This window comes from Aegilops tauschii, chromosome 7 (assembly GCF_002575655.3).
Source record: "Aegilops tauschii subsp. strangulata cultivar AL8/78 chromosome 7, Aet v6.0, whole genome shotgun sequence".
In the NCBI taxonomy this organism is placed as follows: domain Eukaryota; kingdom Viridiplantae; phylum Streptophyta; class Magnoliopsida; order Poales; family Poaceae; genus Aegilops; species Aegilops tauschii.
Window position 1 is genome coordinate 587,711,174 of NC_053041.3, and position 12,666 is coordinate 587,723,839.

General features: G+C 38.3%; 1 long non-coding RNA gene and 2 other non-coding genes across 3 annotated transcripts in view; 2 read left to right on the forward strand and 1 right to left on the reverse strand.

Annotated features, from left to right (window-relative positions):
* Nucleotides 1-712: 712 nt before the first annotated feature.
* On the reverse strand, nt 713-799 carry TRNAS-GGA (transfer RNA serine (anticodon GGA)). Its single transcript has one exon. It is a non-coding gene; the product is annotated as a tRNA-Ser (tRNA).
* Nucleotides 800-3,873: 3,074 nt separating this feature from the next.
* The window catches only part of LOC141028096 (uncharacterized), a 57,681-nt gene continuing 48,888 nt past the window's right edge, over nt 3,874-12,666 (forward strand). The window contains exon 1 of the long non-coding RNA XR_012190352.1: nt 3,874-8,838. This is a non-coding gene — a long non-coding RNA (uncharacterized lncRNA). The remainder of the gene's footprint in view (nt 8,839-12,666) is intronic.
* Nucleotides 9,421-9,492, forward strand: TRNAR-UCU (transfer RNA arginine (anticodon UCU)). The gene has a single exon. It is a non-coding gene; the product is annotated as a tRNA-Arg (tRNA).

Genomic DNA, 12,666 nt, shown 5'->3' on the forward strand with positions numbered 1-12,666 from the left:
ATATGTACATATCGCTGGAAAAGCAAAAAGGTCAACAGGCCAGGTTTTACTACAATTACTTGAAATGCGTTTGGATAATATCCTTTTTCGATTGGGTATGGCTTCAACCATTCCTGGGGCCCGCCAATTAGTCAACCATAGACATATTTTAGTTAATGGTCGTATAGTCAATATACCAAGTTTTCGTTGCAAACCCCGAGATATTATTACTACGAAAGATAACCAAAGATCAAAAGGTCTGGTTCAAAATTATATTGCTTCATCGGACCCGGGGAAATTGCCAAAGCATTTGGCGATTGACACGTTGGAATATAAAGGACTAGTAAATAAAATCCTAGATAGGAAGTGGGTCGGTCTCAAAATAAATGAGTTGTTAGTTGTAGAATATTACTCTCGTCAGACTTGAACTTAACGAAAAAAGGAAAGGTTCATAGAATTTTCTTCCCCTTCCCCTTTCCCCGAACTAAATCGCCCTAAGACCATTACCATTAATTTGTATTTTCCCATCAACTAGCTAAAATTGATTAACCCTAGGATTAGGATCCTTTTTTCTTTTTTCCTCTATGTGTATTTTACATACCACAGTAATTTGCTATAGAGAATTTCTAATTTCTATTAAATCAAAATAAGATAATATAAGATATTATTGCTGGAAAAAATTGTTATTTGATTTGATACATTGTGATCCTTAACGTTGATGAATTAAGAAAAACGGAAAGAGAGGGATTCGAACCCTCGGTAAACAAAAGTCTACATAGCAGTTCCAATGCTACGCCTTGAACCGCTCGGCCATCTCTCCTACATAACTTATTATGGAAAATAAACTGAGTGAATAGCGAGTTTTCTTATTCCTGCAGTACAGGTACAACCGCAACCACTCGGGGGTTCCATAGTTCTATTGGAAAAATTCCTTTTGATCTAAGTGGAAGGATACAGGATTTTTTACTAGAAGTTGCGCTCGCTATAAAAAAAAAGTTTTAATTTGGGTTTTCCCGCAACTAAAGAAAAAGAAAATGGAAGAATTCTTCTTATTGCATAATAAAATAAAGAAACCTTAGAATTCCGTTTGCATAAGATACGCTACACCATACTATCGAAATCAAAAATAGGGTATGAGACAATTAATAACTTTGAAAACACGAAATAGTTGATAACATAAGTTGTTTTTCAGAAATAGCAAAGTGGAATGAAATCCAGTCTTAGTCAAATATTTCATATCTCTTCGTGTCCAAGCAGAAGGAAAAGGATACAATTTGAGCTAAGCGGAAAATCCATATCTCTATCTCTCTTATCCATTTAAAGCATATGGATTTAGAGTAGAGCATATGGATCAATCTATTTATAATTATAAGAATCGAATGTGTTTGTTTTTATGTTATTTTGTGAAGGAATGAAAACAATTCTATATAGAATGGGTTGGGAATTATGCCTAGATCCCGTGTAAATGGAAATTTCATTGATAAGACCTCCTCAATTGTAGCCAATATTTTATTGCGAATAATTCCGACAACCTCAGGAGAAAAAAAGGCATTTACTTATTATAGAGATGGTGCGATTTGACTCTTTTTTTTTGCTTTTTTTTAGCCCTACCTATACCTCAGTCTTACGAAAAAGAGAGGGGGTTGGCATAGAGAGAACCAAATTTGTAAAGCAAACAAACCCACGCTTCGGGAAGGTGAGGCGAACTAACAATTCCTTCCGTCGTGTATCCTCGATTGATGCGGCTTCAGATACTTCAATTGTAGATTTGAGTATTGAGCGAAAGGTTACACCTACAGGATATGGTATGGTATGGATTACAGGCCAATCCTACTCTATTAGTATCCGTAGGCAGCATAGGGGAGAAAAGCACTACACCTAGAAATAGGAATCAACAAGAGAAAAACTTTGTTAGAAATTACCCCTTTCCTGATCGGTATCAGGGCTGGGAAGAATGGTTGGGATAACAAACAACCATCAGGTTTGTACTTTGGATACCCCTATAACCATCAAAGATCGTTGAAGTAGCTAATTCCTCTAAATAGGAGGCGTTGAGAACAAAGAAATTATTGGAGCTATCGTTTTCCTCTAGCATTAATAGAATTCATTGGTGTTAAGAAAAACCTCTTGTGGGAAGGTTGGCTAGAGATTTCTTGGAAAAATACCAGCCCCTTTCGGTTCATAATGAGACGGGACTAATTCTATTTTGATTCTATAGATTATTTCGCTTAGTACTATTATGTACAGAAGGGAGGAGCCGTATGAGATGAAAACCTCATGTACGGTTTTGGAACGGAGATTTTTTGAATAGAATGAACGACCGTAACGGATGTTGGCTCAATCCGAAGGAAATTATGCGGAAGCTTTGCAAAATTATTATGAAGCTACGCGACTAGAAATCGATCCCTATGATCGAAGTTATATACTCTATAACATAGGCCTTATACACACAAGCAATGGAGAGCATACAAAGGCTTTGGAATATTATTTCCGGGCACTAGAACGAAACCCCTTCTTACCGCAAGCTTTTAATAATATTGCCGTGATCTGTCATTACGTGCGACTATCTCCACTATAGAAAGAAAAAAAAAAAGAGGATCAAATTTTCTAGTAAATACTAGAAAAAAGGGCTTTCTACATAGGGATCGTAAAAACAACGATTTTTCCCTATCAGCTGTAGGAAGGAAGGACACTTCACGAGAATCAAAAAACGAAGAAAGTATGGCCTATACTACTACTCTATGGATAAAGTTTCTCAAATTGATAGAGAAAGCACCGTAAAGATCAATTAGTGAGCGACTGGGTCGATACAACTAAAAAAAACTGCTTACTTATCCCATGATATGGGGCAAAATTTAGGAATCCGCTTATGTAATAGAGCCGATCCACTAAGGGATTAAGCAGCGGTGTAGTATCAGATCCCAAAGATAGTAAGTTCTTTTTTCTTTCTTATGGAAAAAAGTCTTTTTCAAGGATTCTATAGAGATTTCATATATGAAAACGGGATAGTTACCTTTCAGAAAATTTGAACGAAGGCTCTATATCTATCTATGCTTCATTCTTCTGAAGGTGGGAAAAAAGATCAAACTGATTATTGATAAAAATTAGGGTTTGAAACTTAGGTAATTAATTTCTTCTGCTTAACCCAAGAACAAATTGGATCGATTTTTGATAAATCGAATTCAGTTAAGATAGGGGAAATTCAGATAGCAATTTCTGAGCCGTATGAGGTAGGAAACTCTCAAGTACGGTTCTAAGGGAAGGAACTTCCTATTCCGACCGAGGAGAACAGGCCATTCTACAGGGTGATTCGGAAATTGCGGAAGCTTGGTTTGATCAAGCTGCTGAATATTGGAAACAAGCTATAGCGCTTACTCCGGGAAATTATATTGAAGCACAGAACTGGTTGAAGATTACGAAGCGCTTTGAATTTGAATAAGACCATGCTCCTTCTTTTTCATAAAATGGGTGGTTTGGTTGTTGATCCATTAATCAAATAAATTAGGTCGTAAGATCGAATCAAGAATTTCATTATATCCATTTCTTATACCTTCTATTTTATATGATATTTCATAAGAATAAACCATAGGGATAGGGTCTAGAATAGAAGTAATAAACTGAATAAAAAGAGGGGGCAATCTAAATATTGCTAATATATTAGGACCATCTTATTAATAATTCTAATGAGTTATCTTGGAATTTAGAATCAAATAAAAAACCCTATATTATGCTCAAGGAAAGTAGATATAGATAGGAGCTTATGCCCTCAAAAAAAAAATACACTAGTTTCTTAAATTAAAAATAAAAAAGATTTTTTTCTTACGTCGAGAAATATTTGTTTTTCAAGATAAACAATGTCCGTTAGGCACCTAATCTTTATGTCATAATAGACCCGAACACTTGCCTCGGATTGACTTCAATATATAATTGCTCCAGTGAATAACTAAAAAAAAATAGAAGGATGGTAGATAGTAAAGAAAAGAACTAATCACAATATCTATCTTTCAAAATCTATCTTTCAAAATCTATCTTTCAAAATATATATCTTTCAAAGATTCACTAAAAAGACAGTTGGCGGGTCTCTTTGTATGTCTTGTCCGGAAAGAGGAGGACTTAATGATTATTCGTTCGCCGGAACCAGAAGTAAAAATTGTTGTGGATAGGGATCCTGTAAAAACATCTTTTGAGGAATGGGCCAGACCCGGCCATTTCTCAAGAACACTAGCTAAGGGCCCTGATACTACCACTTGGATCTGGAACCTACATGCTGATGCTCACGATTTCGATAGTCATACTGGTGATTTGGAGGAGATTTCTCGAAAAGTCTTTAGTGCTCATTTCGGGCAACTTTCCATTATCTTTCTTTGGTTGAGTGGCATGTACTTTCATGGCGCCCGTTTTTCCAATTATGAAGCATGGCTAAGTGATCCTACTCACATTGGACCCAGTGCTCAGGTAGTTTGGCCTATAGTAGGGCAAGAAATATTGAATGGTGATGTAGGCGGGGGTTTCCGAGGAATCCAAATAACCTCTGGTTTTTTTCAGCTTTGGCGAGCATCTGGAATAACTAGTGAATTACAACTCTATTGTACTGCAATTGGTGCATTGATTTTTGCAGCGTTAATGCTTTTTGCTGGTTGGTTCCATTATCACAAAGCCGCTCCCAAATTGGCCTGGTTCCAAGATGTAGAATCCATGTTGAATCACCACTTAGCGGGATTATTAGGACTTGGGTCTCTTTCTTGGGCGGGGCACCAAATTCATGTATCTTTACCAATTAACCAATTTCTTGACGCTGGGGTGGATCCTAAAGAGATACCACTTCCTCATGAATTTATCTTGAATCGGGACCTTTTGGCTCAACTTTATCCTAGTTTTGCCGAAGGAGCAACCCCTTTTTTCACTTTAAATTGGTCCAAATACGCAGAATTTCTGACTTTTCGCGGAGGACTAGATCCAGTAACCGGTGGTCTCTGGCTGACCGATATTGCGCACCATCATTTAGCTATTGCTATTCTTTTCCTAATCGCAGGTCATATGTATAGGACCAATTGGGGTATTGGCCATGGACTTAAAGATATTTTGGAGGCTCACAAGGGCCCATTTACAGGACAAGGCCATAAGGGTCTTTATGAAATCTTAACAACGTCATGGCATGCTCAATTATCTCTTAACCTAGCTATGCTAGGCTCTACAACCATTGTTGTAGCTCATCATATGTATTCTATGCCTCCCTATCCATACCTAGCTACTGACTATGGTACACAACTTTCCTTGTTCACACACCACATGTGGATTGGCGGATTTCTAATAGTCGGTGCTGCTGCACATGCAGCAATTTTTATGGTAAGAGACTATGATCCAACTACTCGATACAACGATCTATTAGATCGCGTCCTTAGACACCGCGATGCAATCATATCCCACCTTAACTGGGTATGTATATTTCTAGGTTTTCACAGTTTTGGCTTGTACATTCATAATGATACCATGAGTGCTTTAGGCCGTCCACAAGATATGTTTTCGGATACTGCCATACAATTACAACCTATCTTTGCTCAATGGGTACAAAATATCCATGCTACTGCGCCTGGCGTAACAGCTCCTGGTGCAACAACAAGTACTAGCTTAACGTGGGGAGGCGGCGAGTTAGTAGCAGTAGGTGGCAAAGTGGCTTTGTTACCTATTCCATTAGGAACCGCAGATTTTTTAGTCCATCACATTCATGCATTTACCATACATGTGACTGTATTAATACTTTTGAAAGGTGTTTTATTTGCTCGGAGTTCCCGTTTGATACCCGATAAAGCAAATCTAGGTTTTCGCTTTCCTTGCGATGGGCCTGGCCGAGGGGGAACATGTCAAGTATCCGCCTGGGATCATGTTTTCTTAGGTTTATTCTGGATGTACAATGCAATTTCGGTAGTCATTTTCCATTTCAGTTGGAAAATGCAGTCGGATGTTTGGGGTACTATAAGTGATCAAGGGGTGGTAACTCATATTACAGGGGGAAACTTTGCACAGAGTTCCATTACGATTAATGGGTGGCTTCGAGATTTCTTGTGGGCACAGGCATCGCAAGTCATTCAGTCTTATGGTTCTTCATTATCTGCATATGGTCTTTTTTTCTTAGGTGCTCATTTTGTCTGGGCCTTCAGTTTAATGTTTTTATTCAGCGGCCGTGGTTATTGGCAAGAACTCATTGAATCTATCGTTTGGGCTCATAACAAATTAAAAGTTGCTCCTGTTACTCAGCCTAGAGCCTTGAGCATTATACAAGGACGCGCTGTAGGAGTAACCCATTACCTTCTGGGTGGAATTGCCACGACATGGGCATTCTTCTTAGCGAGAATTATTGCAGTAGGATAGTGGCTAGGAGGATTTGAAAGGCATTATGGAATTAAGATTTCCCAGGTTTAGCCAAGGCTTAGCTCAGGACCCCACTACTCGTCGTATTTGGTTTGGTATTGCTACCGCACATGATTTCGAAAGTCATGATGATATTACTGAAGAACGTCTTTATCAGAACATTTTTGCTTCTCACTTTGGGCAATTAGCAATAATCTTTCTATGGACGTCCGGAAATCTGTTTCATGTAGCTTGGCAAGGAAATTTTGAATCATGGATACAGGATCCTTTACACGTAAGACCTATTGCTCATGCGATTTGGGATCCTCATTTTGGTCAACCCGCTGTGGAAGCCTTTACTCGAGGAGGTGCTGCTGGTCCAGTGAATATTGCTTATTCTGGAGTTTATCAGTGGTGGTATACAATAGGATTACGCACCAATGAGGATCTTTATACTGGAGCTCTTTTTCTATTATTTCTTTCTACGCTGTCCTTAATAGCGGGTTGGTTACATCTACAACCCAAATGGAAACCAAGCCTTTCGTGGTTCAAAAACGCGGAATCTCGTCTCAATCATCATTTGTCAGGACTTTTCGGGGTAAGTTCTTTGGCTTGGACAGGACATTTAGTTCATGTTGCTATTCCCGCATCCAGGGGGGAGTACGTTCGATGGAATAATTTCTTAGATGTATTACCCTATCCCCAGGGGTTGGGACCCCTTTTGACGGGTCAATGGAATCTTTATGCCCAAAACCCTGATTCGAGTAATCATTTATTTGGTACCGCTCAAGGAGCGGGAACTGCCATTCTAACTCTTCTTGGGGGATTCCATCCACAAACGCAAAGTTTGTGGCTGACCGATATGGCTCACCATCATTTAGCTATTGCATTTATTTTTCTCATTGCCGGTCACATGTATCGAACTAACTTCGGAATTGGGCACAGTATTAAAGATCTTTTAGAAGCGCATACTCCTCCGGGGGGTCGATTAGGGCGTGGGCATAAGGGCCTTTATGACACAATCAACAATTCGATTCATTTTCAGTTAGGTCTTGCTCTAGCTTCTTTAGGGGTTATTACTTCCTTAGTAGCTCAACATATGTACTCTTTACCTCCTTATGCATTCATAGCACAAGACTTTACTACTCAAGCTGCTTTATATACTCATCACCAATATATTGCAGGGTTCATCATGACAGGGGCTTTTGCTCATGGAGCTATTTTTTTCATTAGGGATTACAATCCGGAACAGAATGAGGATAATGTATTGGCAAGAATGTTAGACCATAAAGAAGCTATCATATCTCATTTAAGTTGGGCTAGCCTCTTTCTAGGATTCCATACCTTGGGCCTTTATGTTCATAACGACGTCATGCTTGCTTTTGGTACTCCAGAAAAGCAAATCTTGATCGAACCTATATTTGCCCAATGGATACAATCTGCTCATGGCAAGACGACATATGGGTTCGATATACTCTTATCTTCAACGAATGGCCCCGCTTTCAATGCGGGTCGAAGCCTATGGTTGCCCGGATGGTTGAATGCTGTTAATGAGAATAGTAATTCGCTTTTCTTAACAATAGGACCTGGGGATTTCTTGGTTCATCATGCTATTGCTCTAGGTTTGCATACAACTACATTGATTTTAGTAAAGGGCGCTTTAGATGCACGCGGTTCCAAATTAATGCCAGATAAAAAGGATTTTGGATATAGTTTTCCTTGTGACGGCCCAGGGCGCGGCGGTACTTGTGATATTTCTGCTTGGGACGCATTTTATTTGGCAGTTTTCTGGATGTTAAATACCATTGGGTGGGTTACTTTTTATTGGCATTGGAAACATATCACATTATGGCAGGGCAACGTTTCACAATTTAATGAATCCTCCACTTATTTGATGGGATGGTTAAGAGATTACCTATGGTTAAACTCTTCACAACTTATCAATGGATATAATCCTTTTGGGATGAATAGTTTATCGGTATGGGCGTGGATGTTCTTATTTGGACATCTTGTTTGGGCTACTGGATTTATGTTCTTAATTTCCTGGCGGGGGTATTGGCAGGAATTAATTGAGACTTTAGCATGGGCTCATGAACGCACACCTTTAGCTAATTTAATTCGCTGGAGAGATAAGCCCGTGGCTCTTTCCATTGTGCAAGCAAGATTGGTTGGATTAGCTCACTTTTCCGTGGGTTATATATTCACTTATGCAGCTTTCTTGATTGCCTCAACATCAGGCAAGTTTGGTTAATTTAGTTTGTTTTTTTGTACTGTATCAGCACCTAGTTCATTACTCTTGATAGAGAGGGAGGATCTGCCTTTTTAGATTTCTTTTTCTATTTATTTTTCCATCTAGGATTAGAACCGTATACTTGGTAATAATAGCAACGACACATTATGGCAAAAAAAAGTTTGATTCAGAGGGAGAAGAAGCGGCAGAAATTAGAACAGAAATATCATTTGATTCGTCAATCTTTAAAAAAAAGATAAGAAGCAAAGTTTCTCCCTTGAGTTTGAGTGAAAAAACGAAAATGCGAGAAAAATTGCAATCCCTACCGCGTAATAGTGCACCTACACGCCTTCATCGACGTTGTTTTTTGACCGGAAGACCTAGAGCTAACTATCGACATTTTGGGCTATCCGGACACGTACTTCGAGAAATGGTTTATGAGTGTTTGTTACCGGGTGCAACAAGATCCAGTTGGTAAGGATAAAATACCCTTTCGTATTTGTATGGATTTCTGGAATTGATAATCATAGAGGAGCCCTCTTTACCATTCTGTATAAATGGACTATTCTATTTGTATAGATATTGGTAGAGGGGCGTATCCAACCCTCTTTTATCCACTAGTTACCCCTCTTTAGTTTAAGAGTATAGAGCAGTTTGGTAGCTCATAAGGCTCATAACCTTGGGGTTGCGGGTTCGATTCCCACTACCGGCTCCATACTCCTTCTTTATGATATATGCATGATATAATATATACATCATGCATTTGTATCTGGATTTTTTGATTTCCTAAAAGAGTTTTGGTCTAACAGTTTTTTCTCGGAAGAAGCAAAAAAATAAAAGAAAGAATAAAATATGAAAGAAAAGCGTCCATTGTCTAATGGATAGGACAGAGGTCTTCTAAACCTTTGGTATAGGTTCAAATCCTATTGGACGCAATCTTATTTCTATCTATTCTTTAAATAACTATACTAAACTAAAAACAAAGAAAACTTTTTTGCATGATTCAAATGAAAAAGCTTTCTCAACGATTCCTATTCTACTAACAAGAGTAGACATGCAAAATTTATTTGTTACTGAAGAGAAAACCGTTCCAGCTGTTCCTGAATAGCTTCCTTCAAAAGGATTTCCGCTTGCTCGGTGAATGTCTTGCTAGAAGATATAATTTCTTGGAATTGAGGTTTAGTATCTTTTAGATGTTTACGTAACTCATCCAGAAATTTATTTACCTGTTCAATTTCTAACGAATCAAGATATCCTCTTGTTCCGGTATAAATAGTAGCTATCTGCTCTTCCACTGGGAGAGGATTTGCCTGGGATTGTTTAAGCAATTCCCTTAATCGTCGACCCCTTGCCAATTGATTCTGACTTGTTTTATCGAGAGCAGAGGCGAATTGTGCAAAGGCTTGTAACTCTGCGAATTGCGCTAGTTCCAATTTTGATTTGCCAGCTACTTGTTTCATGGCTTTAATTTGAGCCGCGGATCCTACTCTGGAAACAGAAATACCCACATTAATAGCGGGTCGAATTCCGGCATTGAATAGATCCGCAGATAAGAATATTTGTCCATCTGTAATGGAGATTACATTAGTAGGAATATAGGCGGAAACGTCTCCAGATTGAGTCTCAACTATTGGTAAAGCGGTCATACTTCCTTCGCCTAAAAGAGAATTTAATTTAGCGGCTCTTTCTAAAAGGCGTGAATGCAAATAAAAAACATCCCCTGGATAAGCCTCACGGCCGGGAGGTCTTCTTAATAGAAGGGACATTTGGCGATAAGCTTGTGCCTGTTTGGAGAGATCATCATAAATTATTAAAGTATGCCGTTCGCGGTACATAAAATACTCAGCCAGGGCTGCTCCCGTATAAGGAGCGAGGTATTGTAATGTAGCAGGTGAATCCGCCATTTCAGCTACTACAATAGTGTATTCCATAGCCCCCTCCTCATGGAAAGTAGTTACTACTTGAGCTACGGAGGATGCTCTTTGACCGATAGCTACATAAACACATATTACACCTTGCCCTTTTTGATTGAGAATTGTATCTGTGGCTACTGCTGTTTTGCCAGTCTGTCTGTCCCCAATAATTAACTCTCGCTGACCGCGCCCTATAGGGATCATCGAATCGATAGCAATAAGCCCTGTTTGAAGAGGTTCGTATACGGAACGCCTGGAAATTATACTTGGAGCAGGAGATTCAATTAAGCGAGATTCGGAAGCTATAATTTCGCCTTTCCCATCAATAGGTTTAGCCAGAGCATTTACAACACGACCCAAGTAAGCCTCACTCACGGGTATCTGAGCAATTCTTCCTGTTGCTTTTACAAAACTTCCCTCTTGTATCATCAACCCATCGCCCATTAATACAATCCCAACATTTTTGGATTCCAAATTCAGAGCAATACCCCTAGTACCTTCTGCAAATTCGACTAATTCACCTGACATTATTTCACCAAGACCTATAATACGAGCAATCCCATCCCCCACTTGAACTACGCGACCTATATTCTCAATCCCTACTTTCCTATTATATTGTTCAATACGTTCGCGGAGAATTTTATGAATTTCGTCGACTCGAAGGGTTGCCATTAGTGTTTCTTGACTCTTTTTTCGGAAGCAAGGGGAAAAATAATGCCTAAATTCTAAACGAAAGTAGAAGTTCAAGGCCTAATTAATTTAATTATCTCTTCCATTCCAGGGACCCGAGAATGCCAATATTAGCACGAATCGTACGGAAATGTAACTCGGTATTCAAACAACTATTCAGAGTTCCTAGAGCTCCTTGTACGGCCTGTTGGAAAACCCGCTGTCGGACCTGATTCATTGCCCTTTGTTTTTCAAAATAAAAGGTTTCGTTTTTAGACTTTTCCAATTGTTCCAAACTAATAGAAGTAGCATTAATCAAATTTGCTTTTTCTCGTTCTATCTCAGAGTATCCATTCATTCGATACTCATCCGCTTCTAGTTCGACTTTCTGTAATCGAATCCGAGCTTTTTCGAGTTGCTCAATGGTCCCTCTACGCAATTCTTCTGAATTTCGAATAGTACTCAAGATCCTCTGTTTTCGATTATCTAATAAATCTTTTAATGAAAGTAGATTATTTTGTAAGTTTACAACTTTTATGATCTCTTCCCGAACCAAACATGAATCTTTCGATTCATTTGGCTCTCACGCTCCTTTTTTTTTTTCTATAGCTATTTCCATATCTTTTTTTTAAGTAATGAGCCTATCCTCTATCTTCTTTTTTATGTTTATATTTCAATATACCGAAACCTATATAAGACTAGATAAATATTAAGAGGACTCTTCCGCCTAGATAAAAATATATCATGGTCAGCAAAGTTGTTTCTTTATTTTTATTTGCCCTCTAGTTAATAATTTCAATTTCATTAAGAAAAACTAACTAAATAAATGGAAAATGAAAATTAATAGAATTCTTTTTTTTTTTTTTTTCTTCAAATCCAAAAAATTTCTCTTTTTTATACATAGGTCGTCGATTCGGCATTGGTTAAAAAAGGGCAGGGTGCCCCCTTTTTTTTTTCTAGTAAATAGTTCAAACCATTTTATCGATATGAGTGTTCTATATCAGATAAATTTTACATTAGCTATTTCCCGTTTAAATTCGGTACTAATACTAATATAGTTGTAGAAAGAGTACCTCTTTTTGCCTGGACTTCAAGCAGTTTAGCTTTAACCGTGTTAATGGTCTCACATTCTTGGTTTATAGAGAATCAAAGTTGATTTACCAATGAGTCGCGAAATGCTATGGTTCTTCCATATGATTTCTGAATTTATTCAGAAGTAATTCGTCGAGATCGTGCACCCTTTTCTTATTTATCCGAAAAATACTAAAAAATATTATAAAGTGCAGCCGGATAGATCCAATCTATTCTTGAAATAGACAACTCGCACACACTCCCTTTCCAAAAAAAATCAAAACACCAACCACTACAGTTAGATTTATTAGATTTGTTGCTAAAATATCGGTATTAAGCCCGAAACTGCCAGCGGATGGCCAGTGAGCTAAAAAAACGAAAGAATGGGTTACATTTTTCATATGCTCTCCTCTTATAGATAGGACGAACAAAGAACAAAGTTTTTCGATCACTTAC